Source organism: Abramis brama, assembly GCF_963993115.1.
Source record: "Abramis brama genome assembly, chromosome: 16".
In the NCBI taxonomy this organism is placed as follows: Eukaryota; Metazoa; Chordata; class Actinopteri; order Cypriniformes; family Leuciscidae; genus Abramis; species Abramis brama.
In genome coordinates, this window is record NC_139978.1 from 12,756,092 (window position 1) to 12,779,508 (window position 23,417).

Here is a 23,417-nt window from a genome sequence, read left to right on the forward strand (position 1 = left end):
CTCTATAGTAAGTACATGTAGTTATAGTAATAGTAATTAATATTACTCAGTACTTATTTGAGTAAGTACAATGTAACTACATCACCTTAAACTAAAGTGTAACCTTATATTATATGATATTATTTAATATAATTATTAATTTAATTAAATGAACATTAAAGTAAAGTAATGATTGAATTGATTCACATGGCAGATACAATGCAGCTTACAGTGTGTTTAAAGTAAACATTTTATCAGTATGGGTTTTCTCTTGGGAATTGAACCTGATGTTGCAAGCACAAACATTTAGTTTAATTCAATTAAGAGTAAAAGGATTTCACAGTTTTTCTTGATTGCTTAAACACTATAACCAGGCTTTTGAACTAAAATTTCAAAACCATAACGCCATTTATCAAAAAGCACACCCATTTCACTAAACTATAAACACTATTCCCTGTTTTGACACATGAGTCAGATTTGTTGAACTGTCACTGCAAAACTCTACACACAAATCCCTTCATTTCTCATTGCCTACACCATGTTGTCATTTAGAAAGCACTAGCATTCAAAATTGTTCACTCAAGTCAGCACAGCTTCAGCTCAGTTAGCACACAATTATCCAGGTGGAAACACTACGAGTCAAAATTTAACACGCATCAATCAGAGCCTTCAATAGATATATAAAAGGGCCCAAATCAGTTTATTGCTTTTTGGAACAATGGATCCAGAAAGACATGAAGGAAGAGGGATAAGAATGAGGAGGAGGAAGGGCAAGGACAAGAAGACAAGCAGTCTCAGATGAAATTCAAGCCACTCTAGTTGCCCATGTCTTTGTCAATGGTTTGACTATGAGGGAGGCTCGGCTACGAGTAAGGCCAAATTTGAGTCGCTTTACCGTCGCCTGAGAACCTTCAGGGAGGTGTGGTGGCAAACAAAATTCTATCACTGAATAAGAGACAAACATTTCCAATAGTCTTTGAGGTTTATTTTCTTGCAAGAAAAGGCCAGCAGTTGTACAGTCACACAGAGTGGCTGCAGAGTGTGACAGTGAAGGGAGGGCATCCTTTCTCCTTTATAGTCTTGACTCCCAGAATGTTATCTTTCTAGGCAAATGATGGTATTTCAACCATATGTGGAACATTCTTAGACGTATCCATCATATTGTATCCTTGAGTGGAAGCCCTCCTGTCACGTCCCAACACTCTTTACCATTCCAATACAATTTGAATTCCATATTAGAATATGGTTTGTGTGTGCTCTTTTACTGTCATATGTTGGTCACACACATCTTACTGTAAGTAAATATTAAAAAAAAAATTAGAGGAGAGAGTAAAAAAAGAAGAGTAAAACAGGAAAAAAAAAATATTTTTGTGTGTGTGTGTGTTTTCTGTGTATGAATAAAAATGTGCCAATGTATCCACTGGTTGTGTCTTTTGTGTTCATCATGTGAAAAGGTTTGTGAGGGGGGAACCACAAGCAACATAACTTACCAGTTTTGGAAATGTTGTTTTGAATTTATTGCACCAGTGTCTTAGACTATGTTGTAGTGTGTGTGATTTTGAGGGCTTGTGTGTCCTGTCTGAGGGCAAAGTTTGGTTTTTCAGCAAGAGTGAATGGTTTTGAGTGTAGAGCTTCATTTTGACCTGAAAATAGGATGTTTGGGGAATTGGGTGAGACGTTATGGATTTGTGTTTATAGTTTTGAGAATACGAGGCATAGTTTCAAGAAATGTGTTTAAGCAATCGAGAAAAACTGTAAAAAAATATCATAAAAAATTCAGGATAAATGCTTACTGTTGACTGTTTTTAACTGATGAGTTTGATACTGTTAATCCATTAACAGTTGCCAAGTGAAGATTACAAAAAAAATAAATAAAAAATGTTTGTGTTGAAGTAATAAAATGTAATTAAATACTTTATATTACAGAGACAAATGTATCCAGTGTTTCCAGGGTTGGCAATGTCTTGGTCATGTCTTGTCTTGTCTTGGTCACCTTCTCACCCTGACAGTATAGTCACTGCAACCAGACAGGCCTGTTCAGACTAAGCAATATCTGTTCATACCAATCTTTACTGCCTTGTCCTGGTGTTCAAAGAAACTCAGAAATGTTGTCATATGTCAAGAATTCAGTCACAAGGCTAAGGCTCTGTCAATCATGCTGTGCTCCACTTAGTTGGAGTCAAACTGATGGGTGATAGTGCATGTCTACTTATTGGGGATTTCTTTCTTTTTAAGTCAGTGCCTGCCTTTAATTAGAGGTCATTTGAAATTTGCCACCCAATAAATTACATCACATTAAATACATTACAATTTATTTAATAAATTATTATATTTTGTTATAAACTATAATAATTAAATTACCATTCCATGCAAAACAAAAAAGTATTTAAAAAATGGAGGGAGGGGGAGGGAGGGGGAGGGGGGGGGGGTGTCTCTCCATAATAAGTTGGAATATGTTCATGAATTATGTTGCATTAGCTCATTTTAATTACCTATATTTAAAAAAGAAAAAAAGCACAAATCCATTTTTTTTTAAGATAAGCTGCAAAGTATTTCATGTTTTTAGTCATCCCACTGATATGACATCCAACCTGTTGTTGAGTATCTTCTATTATCACATTCTACTGTGTTCTTTTGCAGTGTTTGTCGATATGAACAGGATACCAGCTCCCTCAGGGCCGTTGTTCAGCACTAAAAATAATAGATGCTTATCTGGCCTGCGACTCACGCCAACCCGGCCGCAACCAGGAAGAACAATCAAGACAAATGCCTGGCATGCCATTCAGCTGCGAAATTCTGGACCAAGTATTCACCAAGGTCTATGTCATCAAGTACTTCCTTCCCTCTTCTGTCTCATTCCTCCTCGCTCTCTTTCTGCCTGACATTATCTTATTTTATTCACAAACACTCAATGCACAAGTGTGTTGCACAAATGCACAAACCACTGTGAAAAAGAAGTACAGTTCAGCCAACTTATTATTGGAATAATGTACTTTAGAGAACGTAAGTGCAAATTCAATGTAATGTTTAACCTAATTGCATGTTAATTGCAATTAAATTAAAATGTATTATAGTTTAAATTGCAGTAAGTTGAACATGTGTTTTTTTGACCCACTTAAGTACATCTTTGTATGTAATTTCATAATTACTTCTATTGCCTTTGAATTATGGTTAAAGTGCACTGCATGTAATGTATTTGTTTAAAATATGTATGTTGCAATTTAGTACACATATAACCAGGGTTTGAAATGAACTTTTTCACTCACAGGCCGATTTGGCTAATTTTTATATATATATATATATATATATAATATTATTATTATTATTATTATTATTATTATTATTATTATTATTATTATTATTATTTATTTATTTATTTATTTTTAAAATCTTTTTATCTAAAATTTGAATTTCATACATTAATTTCTTATTCAAACAAAATCCTGTCATCCAACCATCTCCTCCCTTCCTTTTTCACCCTCATCCTTTTCCCAAAAATGTTATTCTAGGTGGACAGATCAATACAGTACAAAGAACATCAAACGTCACGTGGAACAAAACAAATCTGTGGTCTCAGGATAAACCAGGGTCTGCTAAAATTGTAGGATGTTGGAAAATACAGTAACAGTGTCTTTTCGGTTAACCAAATGCTCAAATGTCCTCAGACAGACAGAGCTCTCATCTTCATCTGTATCAGTAAGGTAGTGTTGTTTTTCAGCTCAGTCTTTGCGTGTGAACTCTGGTCTGCGGGAAGTATCGCCACATTATTATGTGTTTTTTTAATAATCGCTATTGCTTCAATGCAAATGAACAAGTGCGCTGTTATTTGTTGTGTAGTGACGTGTGTGTTCAAGTAAGCCAGATATGCGCAGATTCTGCGCAATACGCTGTATTTAATATAATGATGACTCAGGAGTTGAGTATTTGCACTAAATCTGCGCAGATTTGGTTTACACGAACTTCCCCAGCAAAGAAACACGCCAAATTGGTTAATGATTTGACAGCGTTACCCACTACAGTTGATTTTTACCGGGTTGGCGGGTGTTAATTTCAAACTCTGCATATAACATATATTAACTTTAAATGTAATATTTAAGAACACAGCAGATAAATGTGTGCATCGGACAAGAATATATACTCTCAGATTGTCGTAACATAATGATATTGTCAACAAAATTAGAAGATTCTATTTTCGAGTGGAGTCCAATATTGAAAACAAGGTTCACAATTAGTTCCGGTCACATGGACAAACTGTATTTCCTCTGCTTCCCCACAGAGTTGGCAGCATTATTCTTTCTTCAGTTAAGTGAGGCTTTATTGGTTTTGTTGTTCTCTTGGGACCTTTAAGAAATGAAGGTCAAAATTGACAATCTAAGACATTTAGTAAGTTTTTTTTATTGACATGTAGACATTTTAAAATATCAAAGTGATCTAATGCAGCTAAAGGTCTACACCAGACTAGACTAAACTGAGATGACCTGAAGTGTATTATATCTCCATCTGAGCATCTGAAAGTATGTCGGTGCTCATTACCTTCAGAGAAATTCTTCTGTAAACCCTGATGTGACTTTATTGCTTTATTAGATTTCAAAATGATCACTTAGCCACAAGCTTCATGCCATTCTAAATGAATTTGGGCTGAGGCTATATAAACAGGTAAACACTCGGCTATCCTCAAAAGATCTAACTATAAAATATAGTTATTTTAGACTTCTGCTGAAGCCTTTTTGCTTATTGCTCAGAGATATATTGTTCAGACCTGCAGTCATAAGATTCAACATTTTTCTTAATTAAATTCTGTCTGTTTGTGTCAGTGTTATTTTAGTATCCCTGACATTAATTTAGACTGGGCAGCATGGTTTTCACAGGAAATTACATACATACGTCTCTCACGTCTCGTCATATCCGTAAAAAGAGAAAGGTTTCTCCGGCTACTTTGATGTGTGTATGGTGTAGGAGTGGCATAGTTGTCACAACGAGCGAGAAAGGTCGACATGAGGCAGGTACAACTCTTGGGGGAATCACCCGTTTTAAAAAACGCGAACAGAGGAGAGTTTGCTGGCAAAAAGAGACAAGCTTGGCTTTTCAGAGAGGGTGAGAATTGAGAGATTTGGAATGTAAAAGAGATGCAGAGATGGGGTTTTTGTTACTCAACATTTTATTCAACTAAAAAATTGTCATATGTAGTTTATTAAAAGAGTTCCTTTTAAAGCATTATCTATTATGAAGGGTATTTTCATTACGGCTTGTTATAGAGCTGTGCTGGAATTTATTTTAAAGGAAGTACCATTGTCTATTAATGGGTATAGCTACAGTCTTCAACTAGTCACCTTGAGATCCTTTCCATCTAAACAGGTTATATGTCTTAAGCCTATGTGAATGTTTTATGAGCAGTAAGATAATCTCTCTAGAATAATCTTTAGTTTATAATTATTAGTTTAAAAAAAAAAAACATTCACCCACGCAGAGCTGAAGCACAACCAAAACAATGTTCTTCTGCAAAATGCATGTGGTTTTGTTACATAGTGTATGCATTTATTATTATTATGTAGTTCTTCAACTTAAACGACACAAAAAATTACAACTACTGTATCACCATGGCAACTAGCTGGCTTTTATTTTATACCAGTTATTGTTTATTTTATTTCAAGAAATGAAAGTATTTTTATTGTTAGTTTTATTATGTTTTATTTGTTATAATTAGTTTTAGTTAATGATACAAAAACCTGGTTTGCATTATGGTTTATTATGATGAAATTAAGTTTACATACATGTTTTTCCTCCAAAAAGATTTTACCCCAACACAATTTTTGTTGAAATGTGCACTGACAAAAATTTCCTTGTAAAAATGACTAGAATGCATATAATGTTTGCCGTTCAAAATCATTTGGACATGAGTTATGCACAAAATTACAATAAGAACAATTCAATTAAACAATTTTGGCCTCTAAATAAAGTATTGTTGGTAAGAAATCATCTACTATTGTGTGTGCATGCTCTGCTCCTAGTTGAACTTTGTTTACGCACCAAAATAGTTTTTATCTACCAACTTCAGTATTTGGCGTGGTCATTCTATGGCTTTTCAGCTGTTTTTTTATCAATTACGCAGAAAAAAAAAGTGGAGTCAAAGTTTGTAGAATTCGTTATGTATCTCTGTTCAATATTCACTACGTGGCAACGGGTATGTGGTTGTGAGTGTTCATTGCTGTCTCTGAGTGCAGTAGCAAAAGGGGTGACAAATGTGCTTTGGAAGTGGAGTGACTCATTAGCGAGAGGCTCATCTGAACTTGTTAAGGGCTTAATTGGATTAAGCAATAAAAGCTCATTTACAGTCTCTTATTTTGATTGATTACAATGCACAGGTGCACCCCTCTCCCCTCTCTCTCTCTCTCTCTCTCTCTCTCTCTCTCTCTCTCTCTCTCTCTGGGTCTTAATTGAGATTTAAAATTGTATGGAGTAGTTATACTCGAGCTGTGAGTATAACTCCACTTGTTATACACTTGTAATTATACACTCGCGAATTTCTCCATTGTTCTGAACTACGTTCAACTTTGTCAAGTGGGCAAGGGAAGTTTATTTGGACAGACCCTCAACCCCTTGACAGAGGGATCGAGTCTGCTCAATATACTTCAGGCAGATCCATAGACCACAATGCCACAATGTCACAGCAGATTGCGCTTAATTTACCCCCCCCACCCCCCCACACACCCCCCACATGAGGGATTTCTTAGATTTGGCGTGCCTTACCCATTATCCTGACCACTCACTCTGTTCTACAACACCAGCCACAGGTCCTCGAGGGAGCTTTACTGCATATGTGGAGTGGGTACTGGTGCAATGTGGTTCTCCATTCACAGTCTGCCCCGCAGAGAAGGACATCACCAGCCCCAATTCCACCATGGGTCCGGAGCCCAGCCAGCCTTCATTCATGCCCACAACAGACCATATTCAAAAGCCCACCGAAGACTCAGAGCCACGAAGGTGCTCGGATGTGCCTTGGGCCTCCCGTTCATCAGCTTTGCCTTGGTTTGAGGATCCCTTAGCTCCACCTCAAGCCTCCGAGCCCTGGATTCCACCTCGGCCCTCCAAATCATCGGCTCTACCTTGGGTCCACACTCCCTCACGTGGTCTGTCATTCCTCAGGCTTTGCCGGGCTCTCTTGTCTCTCTGGCTCCACATTGGTCAATCATCAACCTGGCTCTGCTTCAGACTTCCGGATCTCCAGCTTCGCCTCGACCCTCCATCCCTCTGGCTCTGCCGGGCTCCTCCTTCCCTCTGGTTCCGCCATTGTCCTCAGTCCCACTGACTCTGCCTGGTCTGCAAAGCCCAAGTCTGCCTTGACCCTCAGGCCTTCTGTGTCACCCCAGGTCTTCATCTCCTCGGGTCTGCCTGGGTCTTTACTTTTCATGTCTCTACCTGTTGGTCGGGCTAGCGGCGACAGAAGCTGACTGTGTTTTCACCTCTCATCGGCTGTGTCTCGGCCAAAAAGCACTTAAACACACCAAAAGGACTAAATGCAACTGTCAACTAGCATGTGCGTTCTGTGCCTGTGTGTAAGTAAATATCTGCCCATACCAGAATCAGAGGGAAACCAAAACTAGGACTGCAGATATACAAACCTTAAACAAAGCAGCACTTGCTTACCATTTTGAATATTAATCACACTGATCAAGTTCTTCATTCCAGCTAATTAGAATTCTCTCTCTCACCGACGGCCCAACGTCAACATGCTTAATCAGCCCAAAAAAAACAGATGGCATCCGACTAGAGCCAACGGTGGAACACACTGAAAAACTAAGCCGACCGACGCTCAAAACATTGCTTGACGGCCGACCGTCGGCTTGGTGTGTCCCGGCCTTTAATTGTCAATCTGCACAACTGACGGAGTTTGATGTTGCTGTATTCCAAATTACAAAATTTGTCTAGTGAAGGGAATTTATACAAATGTTATCAGATATTGTTATGTGTGCAGGAAGCTGCAAAAACTGCAGTATATGTCAAATGGAAAGCTTCTGTCAGCACTGCTCCCTTTTTGGAGGACGATGGATACTCCCTTTGAAGGAAACAGTGAAGTGAAAAGCCCTGATAAGGGGCAGGGCAGTATTTCTCGAATGGGAGAGTTTGAAGGGATATCCTCTATGACTGCATATAAGGGGCATTTTGCAGTTTTCACCATATGTAGAAACAGCACATATTTGTAATTGTGTTCTCATGCATCTGAGTGTTTTCTTGTTCTGTGTGTGCATGTTTTAGGGTTGTCAATGGGAACCGCAGCAGCAAGTGTCAGAGCTGACAGACTTGGCAGGTGGTCATTAGTCTGTGCGTGAGAACATGCCATAGCTGGCTGTCCAGAGGGGTGAAGACTGGCACAGCTTGAGGTGTTGACGGCCAGTGGCCCTCTAAAGAGTTCACCTCTCTGCTTTCATGCCCAAACAAACTTAGAAGCGGTATGCTTGGCTTGTCAACTAACAGTCAATAGCTACTGTTAATGACGGAGGATATTGCCGAAATGACTTAACTTAATGAATTAACTTAGTCTTTGTACGTTGATCAAATAAGCCTTTGATCGAATTGGCTAAATTTAATTTTTGTTTTATACTAGTCTAATGTATACTGATTGGGGGATTAGGGTACTGATTGACAACTTGTTCTTGATTGGATAACACTGCCCAAAATAGTCTAGCATTAGTTACCATACTGGGTTGTTTTATGGTTTCTGAGCCAATGACTTATATAAGGACATAAACCATTGGAAACCAGAATATATTTGGTACAATCACCTTATAATCTCTTGGAAAAAGAAGTCAGATTTATTCACATTTATTCGTCATGACAATGTAATGGTCATGGAATGTAGCAGTTTTATTGATGCAATATTTGTCCTGTTTCTTTTTATATTTATAGAAGTTGGATGCAGTAGTGAAATTCCTACCTTTCAAATTTATAATGCGTTGAATGATCGTAATCTACATTCTCGTTTTTGTCATCAGAAACAATCGTTCAGGAATGGGGCACACACAAGTTCATAAAGTAATGATTTACTAAGGGGAGAAATTGACTGATCTGCACAAAGCCTAGACCTGAATCTGTATTGAACACTTGTGGTATGAATTTGAACACTGGGCCATCATTCAACATCAGTGACTGATCTCACTGATGCTCTTGTATCTTTATGAGATCAAATCCCAACAAGTCACATACCAACATCTGGTGTTAGTTGAAGTATTTAAGGTATAGTTCACCCAACAATTCTGAAACTGATGGGCATATACATATATGTATGTGTTGATCAATGTCAATATGTAAATAAAAGCCTAAATTAAATCAGTTCATCATACAGTATAAAGCAATGTCTCTTAGGAAGATTTGGATTGAAAAGCTCAGCGTGAACATAATGGACTTTAAAAATATCTTCATTTGTGTTTCAAAGATGAATGAAAGTTGGGAGGTAAATGAGGGTAAACGATGACAACATTTTCAGTCTGGTGTGAGGGCAGTCCTCTATACTGTCAATACTCTTAATGTTTTAAAAATTATGTTCAGCAAGTAAATTTGAGGTTTCAAAGTGGTGTCCAGGTGTCCACCTTTTTGTGGTAATGTAGAAACCTCAAGAGGTGTGTTGGATCATGACGCTCCCATGAAAGCCCTTTTTATTGTAATTCAACACTTAAACACCAGCAAAAGGGACCTTGATTATTAGTCGAGAAGCTTGAGCCCTTGAGAACCGCCCTTCCAGAAAATTCACATCATCCAGTAATGACTCAGGAAAAGCTCTTTATCACTGCGGGCAAACTCAAAGCTATAATCTCCTCAGTATCCACATAGTCTCGATGCCTCGTAAATTTGTTTTGCTCCGTTTCCTTGACCCTTCCCACATCTGTCCGCCTCCAGTCTCTCTAAGCATTGCCTTAGAAGAGCCTAGCCGGATTGTAAGAAGTTTACAAGACTACAACTCTTTCCTTCAAAGAGTGGAAATGCCGTTTACAAAGAGCAGGCCTCCTTGAATTAGCTAGATTCTATCAAGCTTGGCCGTATGTTATGAGCAAAGTCAGAATGCCTTAGCTTGCCTGTTTATCATACACCCGCCACCAATTTGTTCCGGGATTGTTTCATTAATTGCCATGGAAACATCTGCGTACATTGGGATCAAATTAGAGACGGTCCTCTTTGCGGAACAGCGACATGATCCCGTTCCTTGAGGGGGAAAGCAAAGTGAGAAAAGTGGAATTAAGGATGAAAGGAAAATTCTAATCCAATTTAGAGAGTGAGATTGCTTAACTTGAATGTGTGTCATGTGGTATTGGTCAAGAGAGGACAGCTGAAAAAAAAAAAAAAAGTACTGTCGAGTAGAAACTGCCAATGGGGTGAGATGAAGGGACAGACTGAAAACCAAAATGAGAGAAGGACATCTTTGAGCAAATTGCAACTAACTCAGATTGGCCTCTTGCATGACTGGAATTTAGCCTGTCTGGGAATATAGCAGGAAAATCCCCACACTGTGATCATATATGGCAAATGTAATGAAAACGGTGTCATATTTTACTAAAATATGTCTGTCAGGTGATTGCTCACACAACCAATGAGCCGCATATTGCAAAGCAAACAGAAAAGAAAATATCATATAATCTGGAGAATTACGTCTCAGGTCTGAATCAAAAGAAACATGGCAGCAAGTGATTTTGAAGGGTTTGTTTGCATAAAATCTTTCCTAAAATTTCCATGTGTTGCTCTTCTCAAAATCAATCGGATATAGTACCAAGAAAAATAATGTATATTAATCCATGTCAAACATTAAAATGCTTTGCTCAAACAGCTGAAGTTATTAAAAACAATGTTTCCATATGTCCAAAAGAATGTCGGCTTGAAACGTTGCATGCTGTTTTAATATTTCTTTCTTTTTGGACTTTCAAGGCTGCATGTCGTGACTAGCCTGTTTGTGTGTAATTTAGTATTGCCCTGTCTCGGTTTGTTTGAGTGGCGTTTTCTTAACACAGGAAATTCTCCATTAGCATGGGAGGCTAATCAAGAGCGCTGAAGGAAATAGGAAACGTTCAGAGCAAAACAGTGCGTCCCTCCCACTCAGCAAAGGCTATTCCAGTAACATTTCTTTTTTTAATTCATATTTTTTTATAATGTACTTTTTACCTATACTATTTCACTTATCTAAAGCTGATCATTCATACATAAAATAATATAAATTTTAGTGTGTGCTAATTAACTTGAAACTATTGTCAAATGTTTCCACACGCTTGCATACATTTGATATTTTTATTTATTGCATTATTTATTTACTCACTCACTTATTTCGATAGTCCACTTTAGACATTCTACTGACTGTAAGTAACTTTGCAAGTGCATATCAACTTCTATGTCTTCTAACCCTAAACCTAACCTAACTGTCTACTAATACTCTAATGTGAGTTTGTTTAGTTGTAAATTAACAAGAGTTAAAGGTGCAGTATGTAAGATTGACAGCTAGCGGTTAAAATGGGTACTTCAGTCCAAATTCGAAATATTGGAGAGTTGTTTCCCCCGCCCCCTCCTGCTCAGATTAAACGCTCATGTGGGTTGTGGGTTGGCAAATTTAGGACACGCAACAGGAACGAGCGCAATTGACAATGAAATGCGAGGAGACTTACGTAAGTTGATTTATTGGTTTATGATGAGTTTTAATATGCTCCCGTTCATAGAGATTTTTAGATGGGTGCGGAGGCTTTTTAGGTCGGGTAGAATCTGCAATCTCTGTCCTAGTTTGTTCATATGCTGTGTTCATATGCTGTGTTTTCTGCCAGCTGGCAACCTGAGGTGGCAAAATACTATTGGTTAAATTGGCAATGTGCGGAATCCCACAGACCAAAACAAAAACAGACACTCCGACACGGAACGCACATTTCAAGGTAACTGGCTGTAGCATTGATTTTCAGAGAAACCAGTATGTGAACTCAGCATGTTTCCTAAATATCTGCAAACATATTATGGTTTTTTGTATGCTTTAGTACAGTCAAAAGCATACATACAGCACCTTTAAAGGGGCATTCCATCCATTTGAACATTGTTTTTTATTTAAAGTGGGTCATATATGTAGTCGAAATGTAAAATAAATTTTGAATTTGGTGCCTTCGTGACCGAGGAAAGACAAAAAATAACTTCAGGACGCATTTGTATGAAAGACAACAACTCCCACAATGCACCACATTGCACAGCTCCGCAAGCCACTCCCACTAATCCAGAACAGCGCATATCTGCCTATAAGAGAAATCACTCTTCCGTCTACAAGGCTAGCTACCACCAGAGCTTGAAATTCATTTCACACAAAATGTCTAGTTAGTTGGCGAACTCATTAGTGCATTACTCCTCGTTTGTATTTCTTTCGAAAAGGTGAATTATTGCATGGTACCTGGATGTTCAGTCAGAACATATGCGGTGCGAAACTAGGATAGTTCACAACACAAACGTCCGTGTCCTCGTCTGATTCAGAGATTTCGTCCAGGAGAAATTGTCATCGTTGAAATTCTTTGCCGCAGACGGACTCTATCTCTGTGTTCGTAGCGGTTCGTAGTTGCATAGTGAGATCACCGGCGCCACCAGTCCGCCCTAACTCGAGCCAGTCTGGGCTCCTCGTCCGCGGCAGGCAGGTCTTCTGCCTCGGCTGCTCTTCGCTATAATGCGGCTTGTAAAGGTAGCCACAAACACCTGATTCAAGCATCAGACTTCCGAAATCCTCTTCTTCTATATCATATTGAGCACTCTCCTCCGCTATTGTCATAACTTTACATCTGTCTCCACAGCGCCTGTTAGCTTAGCTTCAAACAAGATGGAGGATATTGCTTTCAGTTTCAGAGAGTAAAGTCCCACCCACTGATCTGTAATAGGTCTGTAGCGTGAGCGGTTCCCGCCCCTGGGAAAGATGAGGAACAACGAGTGTCTGTAGTCTCAACAGAAATCCCCCCCTCTTACACTTCCTCCTACAATGACGCAAAATGACGATTTTTGCATCATTGTAGGAGGAAGTGTAAGAGGTAAATAACGGATTTCTCCCGTCTCAGGGGAAAATGAGAGAGTGTTGCACGACCATTCAACAGTATGACTGGGTTTCTAACAATGCAAAGCTTAATGCAAATGGGTGGAGTGTCCCTTTAAGAGGCAGCCTCACTACACTTTTTGTTCCGTTGATTTCCATTCATATACACTGTCAGAAATAGGGGTACAGTAGGAGTCCATTTCTGTCCCCCAAGGTACAATCTACACTAACGTACCCCATAGGGCTTATTATTGGACCTCAAGGTACATATATGTACCTTTTTGAGGGTCAAAAAGCATTAAAAGGTACATATATGTACCGTTTCTTTTAAAGGTTAAAGTACAATATTGTACCCTTGAGGGTACAGCCCCATTGACAAGCCATTGTACCCCTAAAGGTACAATTAAGTACTTTATTTTCTGAGAGTGTACATACAAATTCTGAAGACAGGAAACGCAAGCTAATGTGAAGAAGTTTTGCATTTCTCTACATTCCAAAGTTCAAGTTTGAGGAACTCTGACCTGCATCACTTTTTTTTCGTATCACTTTTAAAAAAAGACTTTTAATTTCGTATCACTATGACGAGTTAGACATCATATGACAACCGTTCCATGACTGTTTGTGTGTTAAATGTCTAGTGTGACCATGGCATTAGTTGACATAGTTGCACAGTACCTTTCAAAAGTTTGGAAAAATTAAAAAAATGTGTATGATTTTGAAATAAGTCTCTTATGCCTATCAAGGCTGCATTTGTTTTGTCAAACAGTAATATTTGCTGTAAAAACAGTAATATTTTGAAATATTATTAAAATTTTATATTATTGTTTTCTATTTTAATAATTTTCCAAATGCAATTTTTTCCTGTGATGACAAATCTGAATTTTCAGCAGCCATTACTCCAAACTTCAGAGCCACCAGATGACAGAAATCACCATTTCCACAAAAATGTTAACTGTTTTCAACATTGATGATGATAACAATAAGAAGAAATGTTACCTGAGCACCAAAGCAGCATATTAGAAAAATATCTGAAGGATCATGTGACACTGAAGACTGGAGTAATTGCTGCTTAAAAAAAAAAAAAAAAAAAAGGAGTACATCACAGGAGTAAATTGCTTTTTAAAATATATTTAAATAGAAATATAATTTGCATTATTATTTGTTTTATGAAAATAAAACAGCAGCCTTGGTAAGCATAAGAGGCTTCTTTCAAAAACATTAAACATATTAATGTTTCTAATCTTTTGACAGGTACTGTACTTATACCTGTTGTTAGTATGTCTGGGTGATCGAAATAAAGTGTAACCTAATAATAATAATTGTAATACAGTAAAAACAGTAATATTGTGAAATATTATTACAATTTAAATTAATGTTGTTGTTTTTTTTAAGATTTTTATTTTTATTTTTAAATGTAATTTATTCCTGTGATGGCAAAGCAAATTTGTCAGCAGCCATTACAATTGTCACATGATCCTTCAGAAATCATTCTAATATGCTAATTTGGTGCTCAATAAACATTTCATATTATCAGAGTTGAAAACAGTTGCTGCTTTTTAGTATTTTTTATGGAAACCTGTAACGTTTAGTTAGTGTTCATTTCATGTTCAAGGACTTTTTCTTTGATTCTTTGATGAATAGAAATTTCAAAATAAAGATGAAAAAACGCACTCTCTAATTATATCTCATATATTTATTTCATGGTGGACATGGTATAAATAAATATATGAGATATAATTAGAGAGTGCGGTTTTTCATCTTTATTTGATAACTTCTTTATAACTCGCACCCATAAACGGTTTGGGAGTTGAGCACGCCTCATTTCTCAGTAGAAATTTCAAAATAACAGCATTTATTTGAAATAATTTGTAACACTCTAAATGTCTTCACCATCACTTTTGATGAATTTAATGAATCATTGCTGAATACAAATATGAATTTCTTTTACAAAAAACAAAACAAAACATACTGACCTAAACTTTTGAACTAGTTTTAATTATTATGATTATTATTATTGTTGTTTTTAATCAATGAAAAGTACACAAGGAAAGCATTTATGTGAAAAACTACACCCATGGGCTGAAATGTGGGCATAAATACCTTGGTCATAAGGACACCAGTATAAAGTTAAAAGAGCAAAGGCAAGTACGTGCTCCACTGGAAATTAACAGACAGTTTGTTTCTGCCTTGTTTTGTCATGACAGATCCAACCAATGTAGCTTGGCAAGAGACAACTCAATGTGTCAAAGTTCAGGAGCGCACCTCTCCCCTCATTGCATAATGGAGCTTTGGGAATGATGGCCAAACAATCTATAAGCTCTCAAGCAAATCTATCCAGTAATTGCTCAGAGACGTGCTAGAGTCAAAATCCACATGATTTGTGAAGCTCAGTTGGTCAATCTGTCTGTGCGTTTCAACACAGCAGGGAAAAATGCAATTTCAACACCGGAGTCAAATGAGTTTTTGTGGTTCACTCCTCAGAAAAGACCAGAATTTTAACAGTGTAAACCATTATGTCATGCTACCATACAGTAACATTCCCCTCTAAAAACAAGGAAACAAAATGCCAAACCTGTCCAGTCTCTATTGTACACTTACATTCAGATTTGTAAGAAACCCCTTTATATTATGTAATTGTTCACTGAAGACTACGTTTTTCCTCATCTTTTGAAAGTGCATGAAATTGGTGAAAACGTTTATATACAGTGAGGAAAATGAGTATTTAAACACCCTGTTATTTTACAAGTTCTCCCACTTAGAAATCATGGAGGGGTCTGAAATTGTCATCGTAGGTGCATGTCCACTGTGAGAGACATAATCAAAAAAAAAAAAAAAATCCAGAAATCACAATGTATGATTTTTTAACTATTTATTTGTATGATACAGCTGCAAATAAGTATTTGAACACCTGAGAAAATCAATGTTAATATTTGGTACAGTAGCCTTTGTTTGCAATTACAGAGGTCAAACATTTCCTGTAGTTTTTCACCAGGTTTGTACACACTGCAGGAGGGATTTTGCCCACTCCTCCACACAGATCTTCTCTAGATCAGTCAGATTTCTGGGCTGTTGCTGAGAAACACGGAGTTTGAGCTCCCTCCAAAGATTCTCTATTGGGTTTAGGTCTGGAGACTGGCTAGGCCACGCCAGAACCTTGATATGCTTCTTACAGAGCCACTCCTTGGTTATCCTGGCTGTGTGCTTCGGGTCATTGTCATGTTGGAAGACCCAGCCTCGACCCATCTTCAATGCTCTAACTGAGGGAAGGAGGTTGTTCCCCAAAATCTCGCAATACATGGCCCCGGTCATCCTCTCCTTAATACAGTGCAGTCGCCCTGTCCCATGTGCAGAAAAACACCCCCAAAGCATGATGCTACCACCCCCATGCTTCACAGTAGGGATGGTGTTCTTGGGATGGTACTCATCATTCTTCTTCCTCCAAACACGTTTAGTGGAATTATGACCAAAAAGTTCTCATCTGACCACATGACTTTCTCTCATGACTCCTCTGGATCATCCAAATGGTCATTGGCAAACTTAAGACGGGCCTTGACATGTGCTGGTTTAAGCAGGGGAACCTTCCGTGCCATGCATGATTTCAAACCATGACGTCTTAGTGCAGTGGTTCTCAAACTTTTTTGGTCACGCCCCACTTTAAACCTTTAAAAAAATCTGGGCCCCCCCTCCCAAAAAAATTAAATAATATATATATATATATATATATATATATATATATATATATATAAGCGGAAAGTTTTTTTACAATGAAATATGTGCAATGATAAACTTACAAGTGATTTAGGAAATTATTGAAGGCCTGCTTTCTGTATTTCTCCTTGAAAAATAAAAAATAAAAAATAACAAAATAAAATAAAAACGTGCAATGAAAAACAGGAATAGTTTTAATTTGTCATGTCATTGAATCAACAGTAAGAGAGAATAATAAACCAGAACTTTAACTTTTAATTTATAATTAAAAGTTAATATATAGCAGCTTTGGAGAGTGCCTCACGAGCTCAGCTTCTGGTTCTGCGCTCACCAGAGCGCGCACAGCAGCAGAGTGCCACGTTCACAATAGCAGCTCGTGATTCGGTCCGCTGAAGAGGTTTTTTTCTTTGGCGAGCAACTTCTAGGTTGGGCTTGTTCCAACGGTCTGAAGAAGAACGATTCAGTGTAATTGCCGTTCGTTGCCGATTTATAAAAGAAAAGAACGATTCAGTGTAATTGCCGTTCGTTGCCGATTTATAAAAGAAAAGAACGATTCAGTGTAATTGCCGTTCGTTGCCGATTTATAAAAGAAGAGCGCTATCACTACCGCTTTCACGCACTTGAACGCCGTAGTAACGTAACGGCTGTATTTTTTTTTTTTTTTTTTTTTGCAGATCTCCCGCGCCCCCCCTGCAGTAACCTTGCGCCCCCCCTGGGGGGCGCGCCCCACACTTTGAGAACCACTGTCTTAGTGTATTACCAACAGTAACCTTGGAAACGGTGGTCTCAGCTCTTTTCAGGTCATTGACCAGCTCCTCCCATGTAGTTCTGGGCTGATTTCTCATCTTTCTTAGGATCATTGAGACCCCACGAGGTGAGATCTTGCATGGAGCCCCAGTCCGAGGGAGATTGACAGTCATGTTTAGCTTCTTCCATTTTCTAATGATTGCTCCAACAGTGGACCTTTTTTCACCAAGCTGCTTGGCAATTTCCCTGTAGCCCTTTCCAGCCTTGTGGAGGTGTACAATTTTGTCTCTAGTGTCTTTGGACAGCTCTTTGGTCTTGGCCATGTTAGTAGTTGGATTCTTACTGATTGTATGGGGTGGACAGGTGTCTTTATGCAGCTAACGACCTCAAACAGGTGCATCTAATTTAGGATAATAAATGGAGTGGAGGTGGACATTTTAAAGGCAGACTAACAGGTCTTTGAGGGTCAGAATTCTAGCTGATAGACAGGTGTTCAAATACTTATTTGCAGCTGTACCATACAAATAAATAGTTAAAAAATCATATATTGTGATTTCTGGATTTTTTTTTTTTAGATTATGTCTCTCACAGTGGACATGCACCTACGATGACAATTTCAGACCCCTCCATGATTTCCAAGTGGGAGAACTTGCAAAATAGCAGGGTGTTCAAATACTTATTTTCCTCACTGTATATTAAATTGCTTCTTTTTTTTTTTCAGAGACATGTTCTTGTGGCGAGTGCATGTGTACATGCAACATGATGTGAGGCTACAGCTAGAATGCAATACCTTAAGATATGTGGAGAAAGCTCTCGGTAGCATTGCCATTCATCTCAGCTGGCACTAGTCTTCAAAGTCATTAATATCACTAATATCACTTGTTTTGACATTAAGGACAGGGAAAAGTCAATTTCACACCTGAAGAGCCTCCAAAAAAATCAGAAACTGGTCAAATATCTGTCAAAAAACTATAAAATATCATCAATACAGAAAGACATTGTATCTTCCAGATCTACTAGCCAGACCTTGACCCCTTTGCCACTTGGATGACACTTTTGCGAGCAACCTGAGTTCAAACCTGGTTCGTGTAATTTCCTGACCCCATTCCCTTTCTCTCCTCTCATGTTTCACTGTCTTCTCAATAAAACTGTCAAAAACACAGAAGGTGGCAAAGGGTACGACAATAACATTAACCTTAACACTTAACATTAACATTTTTTAGAATATATCTTGAATTATTTTTAGTATTTCCGTAAGCATACAGCATACGAGTTATATTTGTACAGTTTGCTCATTGTTATTCATGTTGTGTTAGAAGTCCTTTAGTTCTTTTCATACTTTAGCAATTGTGTCTCCTGAGCTAAAAGATGTAAGATTATAATATTTTAAAGGCAGAGCTCTGTTTCTTAACTCCCATTTATGTCACCATTTAGAAAGTCTACACAATAATAAGAAAAAAACAACTTGAGCTATGTAGAGAAAAAAATGGCGAAATCATCCTGTGAAGTCCCACCAGTGTTTCTTCGTGTCTGTAGAAGAAAGGATGAGATCATAAAGCAAATGTTTAACACACACTGTGCAGGTTGGAGCAGTGCAACTATCAGTATGTGGGGGAAATCGCTGTCATTACTCAAAGAGTGGAAACAAATGCTAGTTTTTGCTCTTTGCCTTTTCCTCCTTTTCCCATAATCACACTGATGAGCTTGTGTTGTTGTGAAAACCTAATGCGAGAACGTGAGAGACAAAATTTCAATTGCATTGATAAATTCTTAAGTGGCTTCATATGGTTTCTCTCTGTATGTTAAAAGCCCTTGAGTAGCGATAAGTTTCCCCCGCACCTGAATCTTGCCAAGAGGAAACGCTTATAGAAATGAGGCCCTTTTGCATATGTTCACTCCATAAGTGCTGCTTGGCTCTGTGTGTTTCATGTTTGCTTTTAGCTCATGAGTAGTTGCAACTTGCAAATGGGTTTAAAATCTGTATTTGTATGAAATACAGCAAAAAAAATGCCGTAGTTTATGTACATAAATCCTCATAGTCATAGTTTATATGAAAGGCCCTTCATTACAGCACACAGAAGCGACTGTTGGTTAAAAGGTACTGTGGAATGAGGAGCTATGCACTCAATGAACTGAAGTGAAAAAAAGAAAAACTGTTCCATATGTTAGCTGATACTAAAGCATAAAACAAAGTTTAAAGGGTTAGCCCCCCCCCCCCCCCCCCCCCCCCCCACCCCCCCACGCTCTTTTTTTGTTTTGTTTTTTATTACGTCATCAATTACTCAGCCTTGTTGTTCAAAATCCATAAGACATCAGGTTAGGTAAACACACAATTAAAGTAATCCATGTGTCTCCAGTGGTTTAACCTCAGTTTATAAAGGGGACACCAGTGGAGATTAATATTTTGGTAAAAAAAAAAAAAAAAAAAAAAAAAAAAAAGACAATGGAGCTCTTAGATTTCATCAAAAAAAGATTTTCATTTGTGTTCCTGAGGTGAACGAATGTGATGATGCATTCTAGGCATTCTGTGAGGGGAAATCAGATTTTTAACATTTTTGAAGGTTAATATCATATGTGACCCTGGACCACAAAAACCAGTCTTATGGGTATTTTTTTTTTAAATTGAGATTTATGTATTATCTGAAAGCTGAATACATAATCTTTCCATTGATGTATGTTTTTTTTAGGATAGGACAATATTTGGCCAAGATACAACTATTTGAAAATCTGGAATCTGAGGATCACAGAAAAATCGAAATATTGAGAAAATCGCCTTTAAAGTTGTCAATTTCTATTGGCGATAGTGCTGTAATCCATTCACAAAAATAAATTTTTTATATATTTAAGGTGGGAAATTTACAAAATATCTTCATGGAACATGATCTTTGCTTAATATCCTAATGATTTTTGGCATAAAAGAAAAATCTATAATTTTGACCCATACAATGTTTTGTTGGCTATTGCCACAAATATACCCGTGCAACATAAGACTGGTTTTGTGATCCAGGGTCACATATGTTAGCATGTTCTGTATACACACAACAAATTAAATATTTTAACACTTTTTTTTTTTGTGTGCATAATTTAACATTACAGCTTGACTGGAAATAGCATTAACATTAAACATTAAAGGTTATATTAACCTTGTTTTTATTCAGGCTCTTGAGTCTGACACTGTTGTCTCCTTGGTAAACAAGTGCACTAACTTAGTAAATAAGAACTTTATAAGGGGCAAAATTGGGTGAAAATGTAATCATCAATGAATCATCATTTATTTTGAAAATTAAGATAAATCTCTTTTAGTATTTATTTTGTGATTTTGTTGTTGTTGCTGCTGTTTATTTCACTCTTTACTTAGAATATCATAGTTATATCCATCATCAAAATTCTTATTTGTATGATATTCGTTCTTGGACAGTTTTGCTGTTTTCTTGATAGAGCATATATTTTAGTTTCATATGAAAAATAATTGAAATACTTTCCATTTTTTTATTGATTTCATATTTGTATATTCATTTTATATTTAAAACAATAATCTAACATTATGCAACTGTAATCGTTATGTGAATGCATTCATGACACCTATAAATGCTACAGTTTAAAGATGGCTTAAATATATGATTTAATTCAATTGTTCCCTAGTTGTTTGGTAGTCTGGAGCCTTGTTTTAATCTGGTTTGGAAAATGCCACCTGCACACTTCAAAAATCTGACAGAATGAGAACTGCTAAATTTCTGGTGTATGGGAATACCCCCCATCATTTGTGTGTGTGAGTGTGCATGACCCTCATGTTCTCAAATGTTCTGTATTTGGCCATGTAACTGAAAGGCAGCAGTCTGTTTGATCAGTTCACATGGTGCATAGCATTGGATTTGATTTCTTCAAACAGTATTTATTTATGCAGCTTGCCTTCTTCCCCTCTTCTACCAGTCTATTTATTAGTCCTGAATTCACACGAATGTACAGCAGTGGCTTTGGGAACTAAACAGGACAGTGGGGTATTTTCAGAATGACATTTCAGTTATATTGCATCACTAGAAAACATTTAAAGGCAGGAAACACAAACCAACTTTACAAGCAAGCCCTATTTTCACAGGCTGGGGTTGTGTTTCCCAAAAGCATTGTAAGCCTAAGTAGATCATAAAACCATTGAAAACAATTCTCTGTTATACTATGTACTTAGGCTTACGATATTTTGGGAAACAAAGCCCAGATTGATTGCTATTCTTTTGAAGTGGTTAAAGGGGATAGTTAACCCACAATTTTTTTATTTTTTTTTAACTCAACCTTAGTGTCGTTTCAAAACTCATGAATGAAAGGGGAACGGGGAATAATAATAGTAATAGTTGAAGTGGCCAGAGGTGACAATACAACTACTATTACTATTATTACTATATTACTACTACTACTACTACTATTACTTATAAACATAATCATCATCATCATTTCAATATAATAAAACCATGATGTGTGGTCATAGGTGAGCATTTCATGTAACCATTTTATATTATTCTGCATTTATAGACTATTCATTTGCTAAGTCATTAAGTCATTGAGCTTTGCAAACTAGTACAAATGTATTTAAAATAAAATAAAAAACTAAAAACTAAATTACATTAATTATATTCTAATCAAATATAGTCAAGCTTATCTGAATTCATATACAGTAATGCAGTTGTGATGATGGAGGAAGTCCAAAAATGTGAGATATTTGGTTAAAGGGATAGTTCACTTAAAAATTACTCACTCTCATGTCGTTCCAAACCCGTAAGACTTTCATTCATCCTCCGGGAACACAAAGATTTCTGTCCCTTCATAGACCGCTACGTAACTACCACTAATGTAATTTATTTTCCACCTAAGCCAAAAGTTCATAAAGAGATCGTAAAAACAATTTTTCTGAAGAGACTCGATCACTTTATATGATGAACACATTTTATTCACATATTAATATTTATCAGCAAACATAAACAGAAGTTCAACCGAACCTGCTTGACGCCCAAGAACAAACCTCTTTTGGAAGCTCAAACGTGCTGCGTAACACATCGGTAGAAGCTCAAACGCGAAACACATGAGAACACATGAGCTCAAACACTTTTATGATCCTTTTGTGCCTCTTTTTGTCTCTTTTGGAGTTGACAGCAACTGGGTCACTATTCCATTCCATTGTATGTAAAAGAGCACCATCAGCATCTAAAAATTTGTGTCTCACGGAAGAAAGAAAGTCTTATAGGTTTGGACAGAATTTTTATTTTATGATGAACATTTGAGTAGAAGAGATCTAACAAAACCATAAATTCAAAATTTGTATTTAGATCAGATCAGTTATTCTCAATTACTCCCCTTGATGTTTTCTGAGGCCCCCTTATGAAAGGCTCCAGCAAACAGCAAGGGGATTCTAAAAGTAGAAGTGTCTTTAACTTTTTAAATGAATCATACAATGCATTTACTGTGTACATACATGTTTTTACATAGTGCTTATTTTTTTAAAAATACCTGCATTGTAATAAATCTGTAATTACTTTACGTGATTACATAATTACACCTTTGACCCTTTCCTCTTAACCTACCATTAAACCTACCCATACCCCCCAAACCTTTCCCTAACCTTACCCGTATCTCACCTCAATAATAGCAAAGGAGTTGCAATACAACATGAACACAGCACATTGTACTTATTATTTGATGTCAGTACATTGTAGTTAAAAACACCTAATATAAAGTGTGACCTTTTTTTCCCCACTGGTTCCTGTTATTTCAAGGAGTGATTTCTAGGACCTGGTCATGTAAATTATATATTATTTTTTTTAATAATGATTATTCTTTAGTTATGCTAAGATCCTAAAATCGGGGTAGAAAATGTGAGCAAAAACCCTTAATCCTTATCCAGTAAATAACTGGTAAAGTCACATAAATGTGTGAGTGGGATCCTGACATTTAACGTATACAAACTAGGAATGTC